This window comes from Bradysia coprophila, unplaced genomic scaffold (assembly GCF_014529535.1).
Source record: "Bradysia coprophila strain Holo2 unplaced genomic scaffold, BU_Bcop_v1 contig_732, whole genome shotgun sequence".
Lineage (NCBI taxonomy): Eukaryota > Metazoa > Arthropoda > Insecta > Diptera > Sciaridae > Bradysia > Bradysia coprophila.
Window position 1 is genome coordinate 2,851,678 of NW_023503972.1, and position 16,400 is coordinate 2,868,077.

Sequence of the window (16,400 nt, forward strand, 5' to 3'; positions counted from 1 at the left end):
TTTAGGTTTACCGTTCACCTTTCCGATACATATTAAAAAATGCATCAACTGGAAACGGGGTAATAATGCGAGGTTTGCGGAAAGGGAATTACCATTGATAAAATTGTGCAATGAGGTATGGAAACACAGTTGTGGAGGGAAGATAGTCCTTAAAATAGAAAATCGATTTTTGTTGTTATCACCAATGCGATTTACTGAGCTTTTAATTAAAAAATAAAACCGTAAAGCGATTATCGTATGGCTTAGGGTTTAGCATGAATGGATGGATTTTGTAGTCTCCTATTGGAATTAGCGTACATATCAATGAAATCCTCTTAGGAAGGAATTTAAAAATCAATAAACTTTGTAATCTCTTTCTCTATACGAACGAATTAAGATTATACCAAAACAAGCCAATCAGTTGCACCAGTCATATTGAACAAGAAAGTATTAAAAATTGGAAAGATAAGCTAACGTTTTTCTCCATAAAAGTTCTCGACAAAGTTCATTTGTATGAAAGTGTGTTATATTCCGAAGAGAATCAAAAAGTTTTTCTTTTCGCTAAAACTTTTTCTTTTCAAACATATAAGCGAAATTAATGGCATCAGCCGGGGATAAAGACGCTACGATGGGTTTTTAAGAAAAAAATCGATATTCTTTTGCTGCCATGTCTCAACATAATGTACCCAATATATTACACAAAAAAATGGTTTTAAGTTGGAATTCATAATGGATGAGCGTCGTAGACTTATCTGTTGTGGAACAAATCCTCGACGCTATGAGACCCATACAAAGTTATATAACGACAGATTCGTTTAAGTGTATAATACGAGTAAGGATACTTCAAAAATAAAATTGCTAACTTATCGTCACAAGAGGGACATTATTAACGGGAAAAAATCCATTTCAAAATTTCTTTTTGTAATATGTGACGCAGATTATTACGAAAGAATTAAAAAAAAATTATTTCCATAATAATACCTTTATCTAGGCAACGACAACAAGGCTCGTAATTTCGAATTTTTATATGAATAAATGTGGCAACGCTGCAATATTTTTGTAAGAATAATTTAGTTGCATGAGAGCTATAAAAACACGATTGATGTTTTGCACAAATGAGTTGTGCTACCAGGCGGCAATGTGATCAAAATATTGCTTAGCCATTAAAATAATAAGGGAAAAAATGAAAAGCAGAATTTAGTTGTGTATTTTGATGATCTGAGGCGAAGCCAGGTCAATAAATACACGAAAACGAGACCTTTAATTTTTATCACGAGTTATGTAATAGCCATTTACATCACAAGGACTGAAGTCCAAAAGTACTTTTTCATGCTTCGGGGCCGAAAATGAGGGCAATTTTTCGAATTTTCTCGGGTTTCCGGCCCTCTGCATGAAAACTTACATGTGCACCTGTTTGGGACGGTTGATTTAAGGCACTTTCGCTTGTAAGCCTCACTTCGTTCGGCCTACAATCCGCGAAATTGCCTAAAATCAATCGTCCAAAACAGGTACACAAATAACCATTCCATGTGACGTATCGAGTTTTGTAGGCCTGCTAAGAGAACCAAAAGTAAATACATGTCCATTTCGCCTCTCGAAATGGACATGCTTACTTTTGGTTCTCTTAGCAGGCCACAAAAGGTTATTTACATACTTTTTATCTTAAATCCAATTTACTTTTCATCCTTAGGGTTGTAATGAGTCAATTTCGACCCTAGTATGATTTTAAATAACAAAAAATTCTTTCCTAGTTTTGTCCAGAATCAAGTGAGCCGTCGTAGGTATTCTTTCAAAGACTACTACATCTGTATGGCCATCGAGGCTGCTAGGTAAATTAACTGGGCGTATAGTTTCGCTAAGTCTGTTATCGATATCGAAAAGTCCAAAAATAAGGTTTCATTTTTCAATACTCAAATATAGAAACTCCACACCGAACACATGCATCATTTGCCTTTATCACAGTGATTCCAATGCCATACATCAACATTTTGGACATTTCCTAAGATCTTGGATCTTCTATTTAAATAAAGTAAAACCTTTTCAATCATTCTTTGTACATACATGTTCAAAAAAAGACGACCTATGAATCCCACACGTTCAAAGTTGGATCGTGTGCATGTGAGCGTGTGTGAGCTTCCAAAAAAAAACTAGACAGAAAAACAAAATTCATTTCGAATATCCGTTATGCAATCGAAAATCGAGTTTCATATAAAATTTATAATTTTTTCCAGACCACATCACGTTGTGTCCATTCAAGCATTAGGCACACATACATATCTCATCATTTCGATCAAATTGCTCTATTGTTCAGCATTGAGCACCCAATCGAGTTTGTGTGTTGTGAATAATTTCCGAGATAATTTCGATGGAAATTTCCATAAACGGTTTTACCTCTCGAATGTAAGGTCAAGACACTTTAGTCTGCAAGAAAATGTTAAAAGTAAGAGAATGAAGATGATCGGTCGTCTATCGCCGACTCTATAGGGCAGTTGTTTTGTTGTTGGTATTAGCTCAACAAAAATTCTAAATAATGAAAGATTATGAATCTGATGCTGTACCACCACGAATATTCAGCCTGAATAAACACAGAACATTAACAATCAGAATTTATGAATCTACACGTTTTCAACACACATATTTCCATACAAGTCCGATAAGACTTTAATCAATTCAAAAAATATGTTAAATTCGAATCGCCTCAGTTAGGTTTATTCATTCGTGTTATCACTTGATAAGAAAATAAGCTTACTGAGAATGCAATACGGGTTTAACCTTTGTAAGAGTTTCAGACCACGGCTATAAAAATTCCAAGAAATTTATTGTGTCGATGAAATTTGATGGGGAAAAATGTTGCCTTTAGTAAGTCCATACCAAAACACTGTAGGTGAACAGAATTTGGAATAAAAATCACTTTTGCAATCTGCCATTCTCCAATACGAATAAAGTTTTAATGAGCCACCTCATCCCAACGTTGTAACGTCTAGTATTTAAACACTGACTGTCCGCTCGTTGACGGTAAACTTTAATTTGACATAACCACAATCAGGGCATCGTTGGTAAACGTTATTACTGTGGTATCTGAACAATCCAGCAACTGTCTTTTCTTTGGCTCTATGATGCAGTATGATGCCATTGAAAAATCAAATGGGAGGTCTAACATCATCTAAAAACATTTGGATGACTGCACTTGAAGCATTTTAACGTGACTTCAAATCTCGCTTCAAGCACTATTTCTCCACACAGGACGGGCGTCGATAATAATTGATTGAGAAATACTATCAGCCTTGGATCGAGGACGGTTCTTTCGGATCCAGTAATAAAAAATCTTAGCCAATCATCAGATGATTGTAGTGATACAGAGCTTCGATATCTGTTTGAGTATTACAAGATTTGAACTCTTTTCTGAGACATTTTAATGAAAGTAAGAATTCTGTTGGGACATCTGATGTCGAAAATAAACTTATGTTAAAACAAATGAAGTAAAAGATTCGAAATGAAATACTTGACGATGCGTTCAACAAACGAAGTAACAGATTCAGCGATATATATAAACATCTTATAATTCTTAAAAGTAGTGTACATATTCACATCATTAGTATGTTTTCATCTTCACTCATTGCACTAATTTCAAATCATGATCTTAGCCATAAACTCGATGATTTTTAATCTTAAAGCCGAATGTCAATCAATCCGCATTCCAAACAATAAAATCCAACAACTCTTATCGGAAGCTATATGAAATCGCAAAAACGACATAGCAATTCCATTAACCATCACCTTTAATATCGCGTAAGATATTCTATCAGCCTATCTACTTTAATCTTTCACTCTATGGCGACGATACCGGCAAGAAATGTTTTCCATCAAAATCCCTTTCGAATACAGGAATCTTAAAATTTTGTCGTTATATACGCACTGGAAGAGATAAAAGCAAAGCACAAATAAAACTTTCGTTTTTTTTTTATTCTAACATTAATTCGTCCTTATCATCTTGTTCTGTGATGTTCAATGTACAGAAAAAATAACGGAAAAAATTCGTTCATCTCATCTCATAAGCAGGCAGTATAATAAAACTGAATCGTACTTTACATAAGGCCAAAATGCTTGAAGAAAATCATTCCGTACTTTTATGCGGCACTACCAGAAGTGTGTATATCTCAGCCTCCAGGAATATGTATAAATGCGGCTATGTGATATGTTCGAACATTGTAGTGGAATGACATATACCATAGTGAGCATAACCCAGGTTTTAAGCGACACATAACCAAATATTTCTACTATACCCTACACATGTCTCATTCATGGAGAGCTGGAACAGAAAATCGATTTAAACCGTCAGCCTTGGTTTACTTCATTTTTAGTACAACAAACCCAAACCCAAATAACCCAACCCGAATTTCCGAAAATGAAAAAGAAAGAAAAAAAAAACTCCAACGACATTACACCACACCACCGTTTTGTATATAACTATACGTATACAACACCCAACCACCCAATCCATCCTATTCATCTATCTATATAGTCATAATAGTATTATGTATACACAGCCAGCACACAGCATACAAAACAACTATGTGGGCGACGATATATATTACAAAATTTATTCTATGTCTACGATGCTGAATTGTGATGTTGAAGTACATTATGTACCAGTCGGATGTACATAAGAGAGTAGCGAATGTTTTTGAATATAAATATAGCGTTCAGTGTGAGTAACGCAACGTTGGTGGTGTTGTTGTTGTTGTTGTTGTTGGGCTATGGCGAAGTTCTAAAAAAATATTTACGTGTGTACAACGAGCTGTATGTTGGGTCGGATGGGTGAGATGTTCATCAGTGGTAAATAGTTATCTGGGAATGGGTGATGGTTTGTAAACATTAAGCGCCCAAGAGAAAAAGGAAGTCTATACATTTCGTTCGTATACATTTATTGCACATGGTTGTGCTTCTTTTATATACACAATCGAAGCATTAAGGGTGCTATGTAATAACCCGACCTTCTTCTATTATGTCATGTTTATGTTATTTTCTCCGCTGCCACTCGTGCAGAGTGAGACGAAGGTTTTTTTTTTATTTGGTGTATTCACTTGTGCAGACATTGGCAAGAGAGCCTGGGAAAAAAATAAAATTGAATTTATTATGATCCTTCAGTTCAGATAGAGAGACAAACTGTCAAAGTCAATCAAACATTTTATAAGTCCCCGATGAAATTTATCGCAGAATGATTTTTTGTCTTAGTGCTGGTCATTCGATTTGGTGTTGGTCGAATATAAAAATTGAGTTGTTGAGGATCTAAAGTAACCAATTTTGTTAATCAAGTAAATTGCTTCGATAGAAATTTTAGTCCGTAAATCCGTAATAAAATCAATTTCCGGTGGTAGAGGAAGTGAGATGACAAAATAGAGAAACGAACGAGAACATTCAACAAAGACATCCGGTTTTTCTTTCACAGTTTTTCTAAGACTTTCAATGTCTTTCTATTATCACCATGCCTGATACCAAACGACGTCCAAAAGAATTAATCAAAGAAATTGAACAACATAAATGTACGATTCGTTCACAGACAGTTTAACTTGTTTCACTATCGTCATTTCAATTGAAATTCAGATAATTATTGAATGGCCACAGTGAGAAAGACCTTTAGTAAAATAAACTTTGCGCTTAATTGGTACTGTGAGCCAAATATATTTTGAGTTCGAGTCTGTGGGATTTATTACTTTAGATTACTTTGGTAATTAATCAGTCACTATGCCAAAGATACCTTATTTGTTATTGACGACAACGACGAAAATAAATGTGAAGCTATGACAAATGTTCTGTTTTATAGCAAAACATACGCTTAATCAAATGAAGTAATAGATTTGCTATTCAACACTTTGTGATATTTTGAATAATAGAAGTAACAGATTTAATGATAATATAAGTTGCCGCTTGTAAAAGGTTAAATGGGCATACTCACTATTTTAAGTCGGTCTGGGACAGATATCTTTTATGATTTACGACTGAATTCTATGTTCCGACATTATCTCCCGTTGTATGACTGACTTACACACGATGTACTGCATTTTTCATGGCAATTTCATGTTCATTATTATACAACCGATAAGTACATTCCCTATTAATATAGAAAATTTACAACCTTCAGGTCGAAACGGCATGCAAAGTTCATTGTGATAAAGAAAAAAAAATGTTTCATCACGTCAATTAGATGAAATTAGATTAAATGGAACAATTGGCTTTAATTTTCTTATTAATAATTAATGACAACGAGATTAATGGTCTTTCGTTAATGTTTCGAATTAGTTTCATTACAACAGACATTAAGATTTATTGATCGAATTATATCCAATAAGTGTTTGTATATATGACTGTGTCGTTGATATTCCATTCTGTTAAAAGAAAAATACTGAGCAATGAATCATACGGTAAAAGTTCGTGACAATTATTCAAATATGCACCCAACGCTACAATTTATAATTGCTTAAACATAATTCAAGGTGATACATCCAATTCCAGTCAATTCCAGTTCTATTTGAAAACAACTGGTATCAGCCTTATTGAGCCGAGTGTGTCAGGGAGTATGGTTGAGAATAAACCTTTTCCTTTCAGAAAGAAGAGAGAACATCGACGGATAAATGTGGTGACCGTATTCCACATCCTGAGGCCTTCAGTCTAAAAAAAATCCAATCAAATGGAGGAAGCAATTATTATGTGTACGCTGAAATTATGATCTCAATAAATTCAAACGACCCGACTAAAACTCTCATAAGAAACTGAATCATAAATCACAAACTTTTATCATTAGTACAAGTATACTCCTCCATCCCAACCCACCATCTATAAATTGACGAAAACAGAGAGAAAAATACCGTTCCACTGTCCCGTTTGGATTTTAATGACATTAAGGCGATTGCTGTAATATGGTCTCGTCGAAAAAAAAAACAGACGACAAAAGTAGAAAATCTTCAAAAACTGAGCTCTATCCAATGATATGCACATACAAATGTGCGATAAAATAAATTCTGCTGCAATCTCTGGTGTACCATAAATTTCGAAAAGTAATTTCGGTTACAGAACTACGTGTTCGATGTGTTTGTATGTGTGAATGTGTGCTCGAGACTACATTCGGTTTCGAAAGTCATTACTTTGTGCTGATATGATATGGCATGGCGTTGCATAAACGCCTCTCGCTGGGTGTGAACCCACAGCAATTTAATTGATAAGAGAATAGAAGACGTGCACCATAAAACAATCTGATTTATTGTGGCTTAACAAAGCGTTGACCTTATAATCAAATGATTGAGCAAGGATGCGATGAGTTTGCGATAATTAGATTTTCTGTTGTTCACATAAGTTTGTTTGGTAGATGGGATATGTTACCGGAACATAACGATTGATTGGTTAACTGAACGTGCTATTCTGATTGCAAAATCGGAAAAGATTGAGTGAGGAAAATCTATAATTTGTTACCGGACATGCGAGATGCGTAAATTACAGGATGTCCATTTTAGAAAAGGCACCTTATCTGCTATTGACAATGACAAAAAAGTGAGCTATGACCATCTTTAGCTAGGGTTGTTTTATATAGCAAAATGAATATTAATCCAAATGAAGTAATAGATTTTGTAGTAAAGGATTTGACGTTTTAAATAGTGGTACACTTGCCATTTGTAAATTAGGGTAAAACTGTAAAACAGAATTATCGCCTCCTATACACGTGATGTCCTTTCCCATTGTTAAAACATTTTTGACCTTCTGCTATTTATTCCACGCACGTTTATGCCTTCCTACTTTGTAGTCAGAATCAAACAACAAAATTCTACTTTCAATGTATTTATGAAACGGTTCAAGGTTGTGCACATAGCTCAATCATTTTCATTTCCCGCGGTGACTAGACAATTACGAATTTGTAAATTTGCTATACACACGCTGTCTCATCTACAATATTCAGCCTAAAGCATAGAAAAAGAGCTTACAAAAAACTCACCACGAAACGTGTGGTAAAAATTCAATTTTTATTGCAAAACAAAATCAATTTCTTCTCACTCGGTCGTCTAGCAATGGAAATGAATTTATTGTCATTCTCTGGTTCTATGAAAAAAACACAGAGTAAAGATAGAACAAGACTTTGATTGTAACTGAAAACTTGATAACCAAGACGCTTTTTTTCGTATGTTCATGTACTTTTAACAATCAGTCTCGTTGTTACATTTTTCTTTGCGTTCTGCAAGAGTGAAGCAAGATCAACTTCCTTTTATGAGAGTGTTCGTCTTTATTGTTACTTTGCAACATAACGATTCTACGTTTCATGTTTCCATCTTCGTTTTTCTTTTTGTAAATTCTTTTTTCTTTCCTCTGCTACTTTTTTGTTGTTTTGCTTACTGCCAACCGGTTTCCAGAAATGTTACTCCTTTCTAACATTATTTATCGACATTGCCTATATATAACTATACTATACATCTCGGAATACCTGTGCTAATATTGCAAGTAAGTGAGGAACAACAACGAAAAATGGCTGGCAGTGTAATGCACAAGAGAAAAACAACTGTGAATATACACCAGGTATATATACGACGAACACAACAACGCTGCTAAATAAACTCTTTATTTAAAAAGAAATTCTTCCAAGTCACAAAACCAAATAACAAGAACGAATTTCGTTTGAAATCAAGCATGAAATAAGAAAACTGGTTTTGTTGGGGTCTTTATGTCGCGCATAAGAAGTGTTGTGTATTTTGACCTTTTCCTTTCTGGTTATGTGTCTCGCTCATTATTATTTTTTTTTTTGATTGAAGTAATTATAGCTAGTTTTGCGTTTTTCTCGTTGTCCGTTTCTACATATTGTGTTTCTATGCATTAAGTTTGCGGAAAGAAAGCTTTTACACGGGAAATTAAACCGGTTATGCAATTCAATTTCTTTCACTATAACGTCAGGGGGTTTGTGGTAACTCTGTTTAGTTAAGAACATTATTGTTAATGATGACAGTAAAATATAGCCCTATGGTCCCATCTTGTCTTAGAAATTTCAGAAGTGGCTAACAATATGTTATCGGCATCAATGACAAAAATGAGTGACGACCTCCGGTTAATGTGGTCTTATATAAGGAAATATATGTTAAAGCGAAGGAAGTAAAAGATTTGGTAGTAAATACATATTTAAACAACCGAAGTAATAGATTTGCGATTCGGTTGTGCGACGACTGCCGTCTCTAAAAGGTTAAACCCAGACAATTAGGTAGCCTCAACGGAATCATTTACCTGTCTAAAACGCTAAGCTGTAATCTCAGACCGAATCAATTTTCTAAACGTTTAGATGTCCGAGAAAACGTCATTATTAGTACTCAAAACTCTGCTACTCAAGAGCATTAAATTCAGTTACAGTATCAATTAGTACCAAAAAGCTAGAAATTCGGAACGGAGATAAAATGGCACAATGATCTAGCGGTGAAAAGGGCCAAAAAATGTCAGGTGAGAACTAATTAAAAACCAATCAAATCAAATATTCGGCCATAATATTTGGCATTGTCCCATTATATATTGTCTCATCGCCCTTCATAATCAATTTATGAAGAAGAAGAATGAATTATTGATGTTCCAGATTTTTCTTTACAATGGAAATGGGGCTATCTAGGACATTACATGACAAACACATGACAAACGTTCCATTTAATTTAATCGCACAAATTCCATTTCATGTACTATTTATTCGGCTATCGGGTTGGATCGTAGCCAATTTGGTTAAGAATAGATTCCAATATTTTTATGCCGAGCCAAGGGAAAAGAATAAATTTGAATTACACATTTCCATCATAAAATTGGTTATCAGTTTGAGGATTTCAATTCAAGCATTCCGAAACATCAAACAACCCAACATGAAGTCCGAAAAATATTTCATTCAATTAAATTACAGCCTTCCGACCATAAATTCAATACAAAAAAAAACTGAAAACATATAAGTTTTCTTCGTAAATTCTTTTACTCTGAATGCGAACCGAGAAAGGTTTATCCTACCAAAAACACAACAACGTTCCCTACGTCAATTTATCGATCCGTTTGAAGAAAACTCCTCATCATAAAAACAAGAAACATTTTTGCAAACATAAACTTTCGCAGAGCAAAAGCATAATATATAAATTGCCCGACATGATGTCTAGGGTCTGGTAACAATTTATCATTGACGTGGCGCACAAAGTTTACCAAAAGAAAGTTTTCGCCCAACTCTTTTATTTTCGGCAAAAATAAGGGTGGTTTTTGAATGTACATAATGTGCTTCGTTACATGCTTGCGACGCTGTTATGTACAAGTCATTCAATTTACTGAACTCAAGATCATAACGTTGAAATATATGAAAATCAGCAGGGATACAGCCGAAATTAAGGGATTTTACTCTATGCCATAGAACATCAAACACAGATCCGTTTTTATACCTTATGTAGCCTCTCCACCCGTTGTTTCTATGTAACGTTACTTCGAATTTCGAGTAGATCACAAAAATTTACTTGGATTGTTATAGAGGCCTAAACTGGATGGATTCTATGCGGTATATATAAACACACATATACAAGGTATTATACCTGATTGAAAATGAATTATGTATTTTTATGCGGTTTGTTCAACAAAAATATAAACCGTAATTGGTCTCATTTCCCAAGTATATATCGGATTGATTTGAAATTCGTTTTCTTTCTTTCCACGTAAATTGCTTTGTGAATCGTATAATTTATCAGTGAATCAAGGTGATGTGTTCAGTCGGAATTAAATTGAGTTTAATCGAGTGGAGTTTCTCGACGTATTGAGAACTTTCGTATAATTCGAAATATACAAAACGTGGATCGACATTAGATTAGCATGCAAACGGAATTTTCGAGTGGTTCGACGACGAATTCTGTAACGACTTATTGCATTATTAATTTGTTATCGAATAAATTGAATGATTCGTTTGGATTATAATTCATGTTTTGTCGATTCTGTCAGGAAAACACAGAGCGAAATACGGAGGAAATGTAATGTTGATTTTACGAATTTTGTGATTGTTTCGATTTAGGTTCACAAGTTTTTCGTATGGAAATGGAAAATGAATTATTGACTTTTGCGACAATTGTTTCTTAGCCATTTAGAAACAGCAAACGTATCGTGATATGATCATTAAATCAATGAAAGTGTAAAACAGGTATGGTCTATTGTCCGCCCGGAGGACATAAAAATTTGATTGTCGTACTTAAACGCACTCATTTTCATATTATTTTGACATAAAATGTGAGTGCGTTTAAGACAAATTCGCCGATCGACCATACCTGTTCTAGACTTACATTACATTAAATCTGCTACTTCGTTTGTTTACCATTGTGTTTTTCTATACGATTTCTATACTTGTAGAGCACAGGCTACTAATTGTAGGCTATCAAATGGTAAAACAAAACCGTAAACATTGATATGTAAAACGTTAGACCAATTTCAGAGATTGCGTTTCCACACAATCACTTTTGAGAGGTTCTTCAAATAGAGATGGTTCATCTAACAACAATGTAAATGAATGTAAATTTTGAAAATTCCGAGTAAATTTCTGTAATTTCTAAAGTGTTCAATTTTCTGCATTTATGAGATGCTGTTCATCTTAATGGGACTTAATGCTTTGATGGAATTTTAAAGGAATGTTGGAATAGATGGGTATGGCTTCATGCAAATTAAATTCCTTCAAAATATCTCCAGATATCTCTGAAAAATTTCATTCTTTTGGATCAGGGCTTCAACAAAGACTTTTTTTTCGCTTGGAACTACATACACTCTAGTCATCATTTGGCTCAGCTTAATATGAAAAGATTCTTATCTCATCATTTTATCAATACCGACCTACATCATCAATACAGAGTTATAACAACAACTTTTCATGTTTCACATAGTCTCTAAAAGAGTTGCCAACAATGGGAAACATTTTCCCATCCCGTCCCGTAAAATGTGAATCTGAGAGCAAAGTTTTTCAAATTCCTGTTCAGAAAATAATTTATATAATTTGACTGACAACTCACTTCACGTCTATCTGATTTTTGTGAAAAATGTAAACGAAAACGCTTTCTGGATGCGATCTTTTATCAAAAACAAAAAAAAAACAATTTTTCAGATTGGAAGGAAAACCCATTTTGTTGAATTGGTTTTGCGAGAAAAAAACGTTTTCAATGAATGAAATAGTCATTGTCAAGAATGTCATTAATCTAAATACTTTTTTTTTGCATATTTGCCTGCAAATGAAAATGAAAATAGAAAAAAATATATAATTAAAACAGAACGACGCGACATCCAGAACAATAATGCAAATAATGCACAGAAAACAATAATCCATGTCATGCCAGTCGCATTTAGAACGTGATGTTAGTCTTAATATAGACGTCGATGCCAGATAAGAATTTATTTTTTGCCAATTACATTTATGTCAAGTATAAGTGCTTGATATAGTCTTTGTTCGAAATCAGCAAATTGAAAGCGGTTTGATAAAGACACGAAAGAACTATAGTCATTGTGTTGATCATTCATTTCATTTTTAAAACCTACACAACCATCTGTTCCATTAACATTTTCATTCAAATTGCAAGAGAAAATATAAATGCATTTACGTTGTCTTTTCTGTAAATGTAATTAGAGTGTTCTGTACACGGAAATACGGTCAACCAAACAGGTTGATCTAAAGTCTGTAATTGAGTTTACGCGCTCGAATTTTTTTATTTTATTTTCTCCATATTCGAAATAAAAAACGAACGAACGGAAAGGTGATAATTCAATTTGTTTTATGAATTAAGGTTAAACGGGTTTGAAGTGTTTATTTTTTCACTCAACGAACCACGATTATTTATTCTCATATTTTTGTTCATACAAAAAAAAAATTACTTTAAATACTCTGTGTATAAGTGAGTAAACAGACACTATATGGAATATACATACGTGAACTGTTGTTGTTTGCTATTCATTGTTGATATCACATTTTCAATATTATTTCTGACTTGAAAAAAAATTGAAGGACGTTGAGGTCATTACCTGAAAAAAAGAGAGAATAAAGATAAATTAATTGCGATTGTTAAATTGAGTGTTTGCACGTTTTTTTTTTTTAACTAAAAATACATTTTTTTTGTTCATTTGTGTGCAGTTTAGATGAATCAGAAAACATAACTCGTGGTCCCAGAGTGGCTCAAGAGAATCGAATAAAATGTTTTTAGGGAATCGGAATTGAGCGAACAAATTAAACGACTAGTCTATTAGCTCAATAGATAGGCCTTTGAACTCATACGCCAGTGATTCCGGGTTCGATCCCTGATGAGAACGATTTTGTCTGGCTTATGTAATAACTACGTGACTAAGTATTAGCTAGTAGACCTTTCATAGTAGACAGATTATCATAATACGGTTGAAATACTCAGCTAATTAGTCATATCAACAACACACACCATTACGTCGTTGTGACTGGCAGCTTCTTCCATGATATTGTCATTTCAATACGATTAATTTTGCTTTCGCAATCTTCACAAACACGTCTCAATACTTTTGACAACTAAAAGTGATCGCTGTCACTCATTTTGTAAGTGCGGCGCAGTAAATTAAGTGCGGAGTTGGCTGAAGAACCGCAATACTAGATTGCATGTCAAAAATGCTTGATCTCGTTTCATTAGAATTAATACTTTACTGAGCGCGCACAACAGGCCCATTGGAGGCCAAAGAGACAGGGTCAGTTCAGCTCAAATTATTCTAATTTTATTCGTAATGTACTAGTCTATGATCGAGATCTACTTTAACACTATCATTAAATAGAAGTCCACTGGGACTAAAACTGACAAAGTCGATAGGATCTAGCGTAAGAGGGTACAGATACTTATCAAAACGTACCTATCAAATAGATGAATGTGCAATGTCACCACATTGAATTCGGAATGATTTTAACTTGGAAAGCAACTCCATTTATTTGGGATCGAAGCGATCTGTTACCTGTCATGAGCCACCAAAATGGTTTACGATGGAGTTGAAATTAGCAGTAAGAAGAGCATTTGCCGGCCTTAACCGTTATGACTGTTCGCGATGAAGATAATCATCACGAATCGGATCTATTTTGACAAATCTGAGTGTCATTGTGAGAATTCTCTACCGGTCAACTTTTCTTCGTTTTCCATCAGCCTATTTTGGGAAAAATGATTTGCTAAAATTTTCCATAATTTGCTACAGCTACAGTAAGAGGTAATGAAATTTCAGCATGAATTTGTCTCAGCTCTTTTTCAACTGATCCACAGAAACCATCAAAATTTTGTATACGGTTTTGTCACTACCATCACTTACGTGCGTGTGTTAACAACGGTGCTTCAACCGTATGAACAAGTATAAACAGTTTTGATTGTGTTTATGGATGAGCTGAAAAACGTCTGAAATAAACAAAGCTTCAGGATCACTTGGTCTTAGTGAAATGTGAATTAAACCAGTGAAGTACAAGATTTTTATCGAACACTTTGACACATCAAACAAAAAAGTAGACAAACTTTTCTTTTGAAATTCCATTATGATGACGCAAATGAAGGCTGAGTAGGATCACAAAATTTAAGAAACAAATAGATGGAAGACACGTCCATCATTCAATTTTCTGTAGTAGAGTCCGAAGTTTTAAATGATCTCCAATTTTTTCTTTCATTATGCTCATCAATAAATTGAAAATAATTTAATTTTGAATGGGGGTCATCTAACCGATTATGGTGTATTGAACCCGTAATGTATATATTACATGAATAACTTATCATCCTGAATGCGAAATGTCTTTACCGTAACACACACACACATGGAGTATATCACTCCGCAATATACTTCCTCTTACCGAATTAGACATGCAATTGCGTTTAAGAATTACGGAACAGTTCAAAGTGAAATGAAAATGCCGACCAATATATGAATGTGTATATATACGATTTAATACCTGGGTATTAAGCTACTTTATCAAATTAATTCTTTTTCCATTTATACTTTGATGAATCATTCAATAAACAATTTAGTCACGCAAAACTCGACGCGATATATTGTTTTTAATGTACATAATATACGATTACTGTACACTGGGTATTATATACAACACCATGCACTCACAAATGATTCTCTTTTTTATTTTCAGAAATTCGGTATCGCTGAATTTATCAACAAAATGTTAATGTTCCTAGCATATGGCATTGTCATGTACATAAATATTCCTAAGGCGTAGAGACGTTAAAATTAGAGAAAAAAAGAGTCTTCTCTATCGATTGGACAAGTTAATTGGTTTTTCGTTTCAGTTATGTCTATTGTATATTCAAAGTACGAATAGTTGAAGTGTTAAATACATACATACCTCTATCGCATGGCATGTACGATTTCGGTATAATTATACAGACATTTATGGCAGTCTCGTACAAATGAAATCTAAGATTTTTTTCGGTAAAAAAATTACGGTGTTCAGTGTGTTTGTGGCGGGAATCAACCATAAACACACATTTGGATATTAACACACAAAATGAATTGTAGGTACGTGATGAGACAATTTCTATTTAATTAGAAACACACTGATAACGTAACACGACAATCATTTGATTTGTGATTAGCAAACAATGTATCACACACATATATACGTGTGCACATTGTACCTTGTGTATCAGGTTTCCTTATCTCTGTCTCTGATGAGTTATATATTAGAGCCATGCTGATAATAGCATTTTAGCTGATTGGAATGTTCACAATAATAATTCAGAGCTGGCGTTTAAGTTGAAACTGTTGTTAATGGCAAGCGTATCTCGCTTATATCAAGAAAGAATATCTGTAATTTCACTGATTTAAAGAATTTATATTTTGTTCGTAATCGAGTCTGTTACTTCATTAATTTTAACATCAATTTTTGCTGAAAGCTATAACACTTGTCGCGTGACATTGCCGTGGCTAGCCGTATTAAAAAACAGTTTTGACTAAAAATTATTGATAAATTCAATTCCTACTCCAGAGGTACTTAAATCAATTTACTTCAACAGTTTAGGAAAAAATATGGGAATTTTGCAAGCTTTTGGGAATTAGTCTATGAATTCTTCTCTCCTAAACAGGACGAGAATCCTTGTCGACAGGTAGTCAAATTTTTCCCACCAAAACTTTTAATAATTCCAACATTCTAAGCAGATTAGCAAGACAATATACGCAACCAATTTGTTTATTCTACAAGACTCAACTGACAAAAATGATTAGCGCTAATTAACAAGTCCTGGAATGGATGGCTAACCTCGAGACATGTGAAAATCCACTTCTCGGAAATTTATTATTATTTTCATGTCGCCTAACGTCTGTGGAACGTGAGAAAGAATCGTTGCAATTCATTAGCGAAGTTAACTGTTTCGGTAGATCGAGCATTCGAATTAGATAGAAATCAGTAGTTAGTGGTGGTGGTGGAA

The 16,400-nt window shown here is 34.0% G+C and overlaps 1 protein-coding gene and 1 long non-coding RNA gene across 4 annotated transcripts in view; one reads left to right on the forward strand and one right to left on the reverse strand.

Annotated features, from left to right (window-relative positions):
• LOC119084021 overlaps window positions 1-16,400 on the reverse strand; it is a 125,691-nt gene that overhangs the window by 48,170 nt on the left and 61,121 nt on the right. The window lies entirely within an intron of this gene.
• LOC119084075 lies at window positions 1,188-12,425 on the forward strand. The gene is made up of 3 exons (XR_005088994.1): window positions 1,188-1,260; window positions 10,713-10,719; window positions 12,415-12,425. It is a non-coding gene; the product is annotated as an uncharacterized LOC119084075 (long non-coding RNA).